Source organism: Manis pentadactyla, chromosome 1 (assembly GCF_030020395.1).
Source record: "Manis pentadactyla isolate mManPen7 chromosome 1, mManPen7.hap1, whole genome shotgun sequence".
Taxonomy (NCBI): Eukaryota; Metazoa; Chordata; class Mammalia; order Pholidota; family Manidae; genus Manis; species Manis pentadactyla.
This window is the reverse complement of record NC_080019.1, coordinates 112,442,352-112,450,383: the sequence shown is the minus strand read 5'-3', so window position 1 is coordinate 112,450,383 and position 8,032 is coordinate 112,442,352.

Sequence of the window (8,032 nt, the reverse complement as noted above, 5' to 3'; positions counted from 1 at the left end):
TGTTGCTGAGAGAGTGTAAAGAAAGATACAAAGCTCTGTAGGAAACATCCTTTCAAGTAAAATTTAAGAATGAGAAAAGCAAGGAGGCTAAAAGCTGAAAGGAGCACTGGAAATCACCATGCCAAACATTGTCATTTCATTAATGTCAAAACTAAGGCCAGAGAGGTTGAATACTTGCTAGTTGACATATGACTAGTAGTGGGAGAGATGAGCCCAGCTCTCAAATCTCCGTATTGGTTTTAACTTTGCTCATTCATTCATTCATCAAATATTCATGGAGGGTCACAGGCGCTCTGCAGCTGTGGGATATGGTCATGAATAAAGCAGCAGAGCTCCTGTGTGACTGTCATTGTTGATCACTTTGTCATAGCTGTAGGTCAAGAACCATTCCCCAGATCATTGCACAAGAACCTGATTGACCTGCAGGACGTGTCAGTGAGCAAACTTCCCTGATTAATTACAATCAGTGGAGTGCTTAGTGGGAGCTTAGCAGGAGCTGACATAAGTATTTTCTCACCATAGATTTCAGGGGAATTTCAACTCACATGTTTCTGACTCACTGGGAGTTTAAATATCTATGGGGCTGTTATGACAGGGAGACTGGATATCCAAGATTTTTCTGTCATAGCTGTGACTTGAAAGGGTAAAGACCCTCTCATTCTACCAGTAAATAAATAGAATCACAATAGATTCTTTCTTCTTTAAAAATTCAAGCATATCACATTTTAGCCAGTACCAATTTGGTTCCCTAACTTTGCAAAGACTGATTGGAGTACTATTGTACATTAACTTCCCTCCTACCAAGTGTGCCTAATTTCAGACACACAAACACTTCAAAACAGATTATGTATTGGAGAAGAGAGACTTCATTTTCCAGAGCAACTCCTATTTGTTGGGAAAGGAGGTCGGTGTTGTGTATGCGTTTAACTTAATCCCCACCTGACACCACAGGAAGAGCTGGGATTTTGGATTTAGAGACCAGGGTTTAGGGCATAGCCCTGATGTGTATTAGGTGTGCTGTTAGTGACTGGCCTTTCTAAGCCCAAATTTATATGTGGATTGGGCAGTAGCACTTCCTTTCAGAATTGTGATGAGAATTGCACATGTGGTTGTATGAGTGAGGGCCCAGCTCTGTGCCTGGTATGAGATAGTTACTCAGAAAGCATTAATTCTTCCTCTTTTTCCTTCTCCTTTTCTTTCAAATTGTTTATTTCCAATTGATTCCACAGGTCTACCTTGTAATCTGACTTAATGTTCCTTTTTCTGCCTTGACCTTGCATGAAGCTCAAGGCGCTTATCTTCCAGGAAGCTTGGCCTGGGTGACCCAGTTGGCCAACTTTATACTCCCTCATCCTTAGATAGATGCTCTTATTTTTTAGATCTATAAAAACTTATTATATGTCATAACAGAAGCTGGATTCAAATGGGGGTCTCTTCTAGTTCAGTCATTGTTAAGGGAGGGGGACACACACAAATGTCCACAGTACATTATTACACAAACAAAAGACAATATGCTCAATATAATTTCACTTTGTATTGTAAAATATCTATTTAATGTATGTGCTTTCACATGCACAGAAAATATTTTGGATTGATGAACATACCAAGCAGTATTTTCCTTTATTTAATGAGTAGGATTCGGAGTTAGAGAATAAATATGGGACTTCTATTTTTTACTTAACTGAACCAGTGTGTTGCTTTAATTTTTTAATAAAAATTATCTATACAACAAAAAAATTTCAAAAATATGATGAAGAAAAAAATGTATATTCAGTTTAAAAGGACCTGGGATTAGATGTTTGAAATGTTTTCAAAACAGGTAACAGAATGATTTAGTCTTTCATTAGCATTTTCTAGTGATAAAATAATCTTGGCATTTAGCTAATTATGTGCAAACAGAGATACTGTCTTTTAGTTTATTTTATATATCACAATTTGAACTCATACATCAATTAAATTTGGAGGTGACCATTAGTGTGTTAAAGAACTAAGTGTTCCTGCCAAATGGAACCTATGCTTGAGTTTGATTACAGATAATTCATAAACCAGAAAATGTGCAAGAGGAGGGCAATTTAAAGTATTTATTAGAAGGCACCAAGTTCAAAATGAAAATAAAGCATGTTCAGATTCATGTTCAATGAACTTTCACAAAACATGTATTCCCCTGTTGCGCTGTGCATTTTTACATATATTTTCTTATTTGGGTCCCAAAACAATCTGGTGTAATAGATTATGCTAGCCTCATTTACAGAGAGAAAAGTTTGGTAGACAGATGAAGAATGACTTGCTCACGGTCACTCAGCTAATGTCGCCAGAGCAAGGATATGAACACTGCCCCTTTGATTGACAGACCTGAGCTCTCTGCTTGGCATCACACATGGTGTGGTTGGTGAAGATATTCTGATTGACTCATGACTTCCCCGGACTACACAAAGGAGCCAAAGGGTCTCCTGAAATCAACTGGCATGCTTTTCCCTTTGGGCTGGGGCATATACCCTTTGTCTATTACCATTGTGTCCATCCTTACCAAATGTTTGTATTTGCATTCATCTGCAACAACCTCATAAAATTTTTAAAAAATTAAATCATCCAATTATTACTGAAAGCTTTTTCTTGTGACACCATAAACAGCAAAAAACTGCTTAATAACAACTTGGAGACAATAACATCTGTCAGGTCCTCTCAGTAAGCTATTTGACTTAAATTAGAATTCCACCATGCTTCTGTGTAGCTCAACAAAGCCTGCATCTTGTTGTAAGTAACAGCTTATTTATATTTGATATGCTTTGAAAAGTGGTGGTACTTCAGCTACTCAAGCAGAAAGTCTCCCCTAATTCTTTCAGAAGAAGTGACACATCATTATCAGATAACAGCATTGTTAATATTTAAATATTGACATAAGCCATCTGCTCATTTTCAAAACTGTTTGAGATCCCCTGGGGGAGATGAATTTGCATGTATCTCTTGCTTCAATGTCTCAGTGTTGGGAGGGCGTCTGCAGTAGCAGCAAGATCACCCAGGTACCAAATCCTGCGTGACCGGTTCTTTTCCCGCAGCTCCACGACAACTTTGCGGTTATGTGTGGCTTTTCGTATTGCCAAGATTTTGGCCAGCATTTCTTTCTCATCTTTCTTCATTCCCACCTTTGTGCTTTGCATGAGTCATGGGGATACTTGTCACCAAAGCTTCCTGGAGTGAAACTCTGGATCTCTTCTTCTGTCATCCCAGACAATCCAATTGCATGAGTCTACCTTTAATTATATTGGGGATTTTTTGTTATTGTTTTTGTTTTTTTAGTTAGAAGACACCTAGATATATTAGCCATAAGTCAAAATATAAATCATGTGTTTTTCTTTTTCATAAAGCCTGGACCATAGGAAAGTCCTGACTTTGGGAACATTACCTAGCCCAGGGGATGTTGAAAATGTCACTCCCTTTCTCTAGGCATCTATTTCCTTCTCCATCAGAATGAGGGTGCAGGTTTGTCAGGGGAATGCTTCCCATCACTGCCCCTCCTGTGCTCATGAAAGACATGGCTAGCTGAACACCAAACTTTCCTGATGAGCCTGCAAATGGCTACAAAATCCTCCATACAACATCCTTGATATACACATAAGGATGATACATCATTAAAATAACTTTTTCCTTTTCAAAATTTCTCTATACAAGTTAAATGCTTTTTGAGGATATTTGTGTTTTAGATTTCAGATTTCAAGAGAAGAATAAAGGGAGCACTAGTGATCGACACTCTGAGGAAATTTTCTGAATTGCCTAGACTTGCGCCAGTTATCCTAGTAGGATTTGCAAAGAGAGTCAAATACTCAAAGGGTTTAATGAGTTTGATAATATTTTTATAACACTGACCTGGAAATCTCATTTTTGTATGCTGGTTAGACCAAGAGAATTGCCTTGCAATTTTATTGTAAAGATGAGAGATGATGTTTGGGAACATCTTATTAATTTTGTTAACAAACTTTATTGCACTTACCAAGTTCCCTGTTGTCTTCTAAGCACATCTGAAATATTAACTCACTTAATGATCATAATAACCTTATGAGGTGGGTACTATTAATGCTTTTATTTTACAGATGATGAAACCAAGTTCCAGACTGGTTAAGCAACTTACCCACAGCCACACAGCTGGTCAAGGGGTGGAGCTGGGATTTAACCCCATCATTCTACCCTTGAATGAAGTTCTTAACCACTATACTCTTCTACCTTTTTAAGTTGTAGAAACTCACTGAGGCCTTGTCTGACTGGCAAACATTCTTGAAAAACCAAGAGGTTACCTTCAACTAATACTATCCATACCAGAGTAATGATTCTGTGATTATTAAATTACATAATACACACAAAGGATGTGGCACACTGATTAGGTGTTTAATCCAAGCTCCTGCATTCTATTCTGCCTATAAGGAAGATTGCAAATATGAATATATAGCAGAAAATAAAGGAAACAGGGTCTTTACATAAAAGATATTTTTATGGTAGTTCTAAGGCTGTCTCGACTTGTCTTCTTTTTTTTTAAATTGTAGTATAAGTGATATACAATATTATATTGGTTCTAGGTATACAACATAGTGATTCAACAATTATATACATTGCCAGATGCTCACCATGGTAAGTGTAGTTACCATCTGTCATCATACAAAGATGTTACAACATTATTGACTAAAGTACTAAAAATAGAAACACCATGTGACTCAATAATTCCACTTCTGGGAATTTACCCAAGAAATCAAAACCATTACTTTGAAAAGTTATATGCAATCCTATGTTTACTGCAGCATTATTTACAATAGCCAAGGTATGGAAGCAATATGTATCTATTGATAGATGAATGGATAAAGAAGAGGTGGTACATATATCCAATGGAATATTACTCAGCCACAAAAAAGAATGAAATCCTTCCAGTTGTGATGGACTTTGAGGGCATTATGCTAAGTGAAATAAGTCAGACAGAGAAATACCATATGATTTCACTTGTATGGAGAATATATAAAAAAAGAATGAACAAATAAGCAAAACAGAAATAGATTCATAAATACAGAGAACAGTCTGGTGGTTGCCAGAGAGGAGGTGAGTGGGAGGATGGGCAAAATTGATGAAGTGGGTAAGAAGTACAAAGTTCCAAATATAAAAAAATTTTAATACTATGTTGTGAAATGAATTTTTATTAAAAGTACCAGTGTACCATGGTGTGGGGGGGTCTAGGGGAAGACAGCGTAACACAGAGAAGGCAAATAGGGACTCTGTGGCATCTTACTACACTGATGGACAGTGACTGCAATGGGGTATGGGGGGGACTCAATAATATGGGTGAATGGAGTAACCACATTGTTTTTTCATGTGAAGCCTTCATAAGAGTGTATATCAATAATATCTTAATAAAAAAATAAAAACTAAAAATAAATTTTAAAAAAGTACCAGTGTACAAATAAAATAAATGAACACAAGTAGTGATTTGAACAAGGCAGAAAATGAAGAAAAATTAGTCATTGTTTAGGAAAATTTAGTGGGGTGCTTTACATATACATTTATTCTATGGTAATATTCTAAAGCCACTGGTTCATTGACTTTACTATATAAGGGATAAAACTTCTTACTCCTACCCACCCTTGTCATAGAGACAGAGACACTGAGATTTCTGTTTATTTGACCTGATAAGATATTTGTCAAGGGCCTTCTCACTTCAGAACACTGTTCCATGTATCCCTTTCTTGAAAGGCAGCACTGAAGTTCTAAGAGTTTAGAGGGTCTCCTGACAGGTAGGGTCATTTCTCCTGAATTCGTTCTGGCCTTGCTTTTCACTCACATGCTGTTGACAGTATTCAGCAGTTCACTCCATGGATAGCATCCTCCACTGATTGAGATTCCTTTGTAAATGGTCCTACTGAGCGTGGGACATCTTAATAATGCCTATTTCCGCCTGAAAGACTCAAAGAAGGATTTGCAGAGGAGGTTTGAAGATGAGCAGGATTTTGAATGAGGAGAGAAATCTGAATTGTGAGGGTTCACTGGGCTGGGGGCTCTGGCATGGGGAGTGAAAGGAGAGGAACAGCAGGGAGAGAAAATTGAATGTTTATTCTGTATACGTGATGATGTGTCAAGTAAGACTGTTCTGGTTGCAAATGACAGGAAACCCAACTCAAACTGGTTTAAAATGGGGAAAAAATATAAGTGAAGGTTGGGAGTACTTGGCTCACATAACTGAAAAGTCCACCCAGCAACTTGGTTTGGAGATTGCTCGGTGACCTAGGATGCCCCCTCTTAGCAGTGCAGCTGTGCCCTTTCTGTTAGTCAAGCCTCTAGTTCATTTTAGTGAAATCGTCCTGGACGTGAACTTGAGACTGGATGGGAGACAGAAAATTAGAAGCGTAGCTATCTGAAAGGGCAAGTACCGCTCCAGTTCAGGAAGGAAATGAGAGGCTGGAAATCGGCAGAGGCAGTAGATACGGAGAAGACACTTGGGAGCCATAGTGATTGAACACCAGGGGTTCGGGAGGAAGAAGTCTCAAATGGTTTTTAAGTTCCTTCCTTGAGTAACTGGATAAAAGCTGCAACCTTATATCAAGATAGGCAAGATAGGAATATAAGAGCTTTAGTGAGGAAAGACAGATAAACTTGACTTTGAATTACCTCCAGGGCATTCAGGTGCAGATTTCCAGTAGGCTGTTGGAGATGTTCATCTTGACTTGAGCTTTGAAAGCCCCTCTGAGCTGGAGATATGGATTTGGGGGTCATCAGAGCACATGGGCCAACAAATAACAGCAGCAAATAAAAGTTTTAGAAGAGAAGGAGGAAGACCTGCAAAGGAAACCAAAAGAAGGGCAGTGAGAGAGATACAAGAAGAAGCAAGAGACAGTTTGCACAAAAACAAGGAAGAGAGAGAATAAGTATAATACTTTAAGTTAAATTAATTAAAATAAGAGATGAAATGTTTTCATTGGATGTAGCAAACTGAAAGGTCACTATTAAGCCCGAGAACAATGGTAGAATCTATGCCTGCAACAATCACATATTGAAAAGAATTCAAGCACCCCTTAAATCAAGTAAATCACTATATATATATATATAGTGATCACCTGCTGGGGAAAAGATACCATCCCAAGTGAATGGAGAAACAACAATAAAAATCACACTACAGTCCCTGAGCACCAAGAACATAAACTCATTACTTCATGTTTAATTTGAATTCAATCTGGCATTATAACTTAATTTGAAACATGAGCTGAATTTTTTCAGAGGGGTTAAGCTTTCTAAAAAGGGAAGGTGGTTTATACACCAAAGTGTGTAATCAAGATCAGAAGATTTTGTTTAAAAAAAAATCAATCATGTATGATTGTGCTCATCAAAATTATTCCTCGTTATCTCCGTTTAAGCCCTAATAAGTACTGCAACTTTATCCTATTTCTGGAGTATTCTTGCTACTAGAACATCTTTCAACTCTTCCTGCTCAGTGGCTTGGTGTAGAGGAGGCTTCCCTTCCATAGCAGTCGCCACTGTTGAAAACACGTTTTCAGTTTCTCCCTCTGTTCTCTCTTCCTTTGACTCAAGCTTGCCAATGGCATCCATCTGAAGGATGGTCACTTCCTCCTACTTATGTGTCTTTTAGCTCCAGGACTCCCAGTGTTTCGTCTTAACCTCTCTTGTAACGCAATCTGAGTTGAATTTTACTGGAGTCCTTCCCAGTCCTTCCCAGGTCTCTGGAAGGAAGTGAAAAGCCTACGACTGACAATGGCAGTGGAGTCCATAATTCCTCCTTGACCTTGTAGGTACTGGCTTAAGGTGTAGAGCTGGCACTGTCAATATTTGAGTAAATGTGTGATGCAGCCCTGACTCCAGGGATTCTTCATCCATATGCATGGACATCCTTTCACCAGATTTTTGTGGAAGATAGACCTTCTTCCCTAAACTCACAAACCTGCAAACATTCCCAGTAGACATCTAGACCTAATTGAAACTTTTTGTGCTTTGCTTTAACTCAACCAAGTTGAAACAGGACGCACTTCTCTTTTCATATCACAATTCT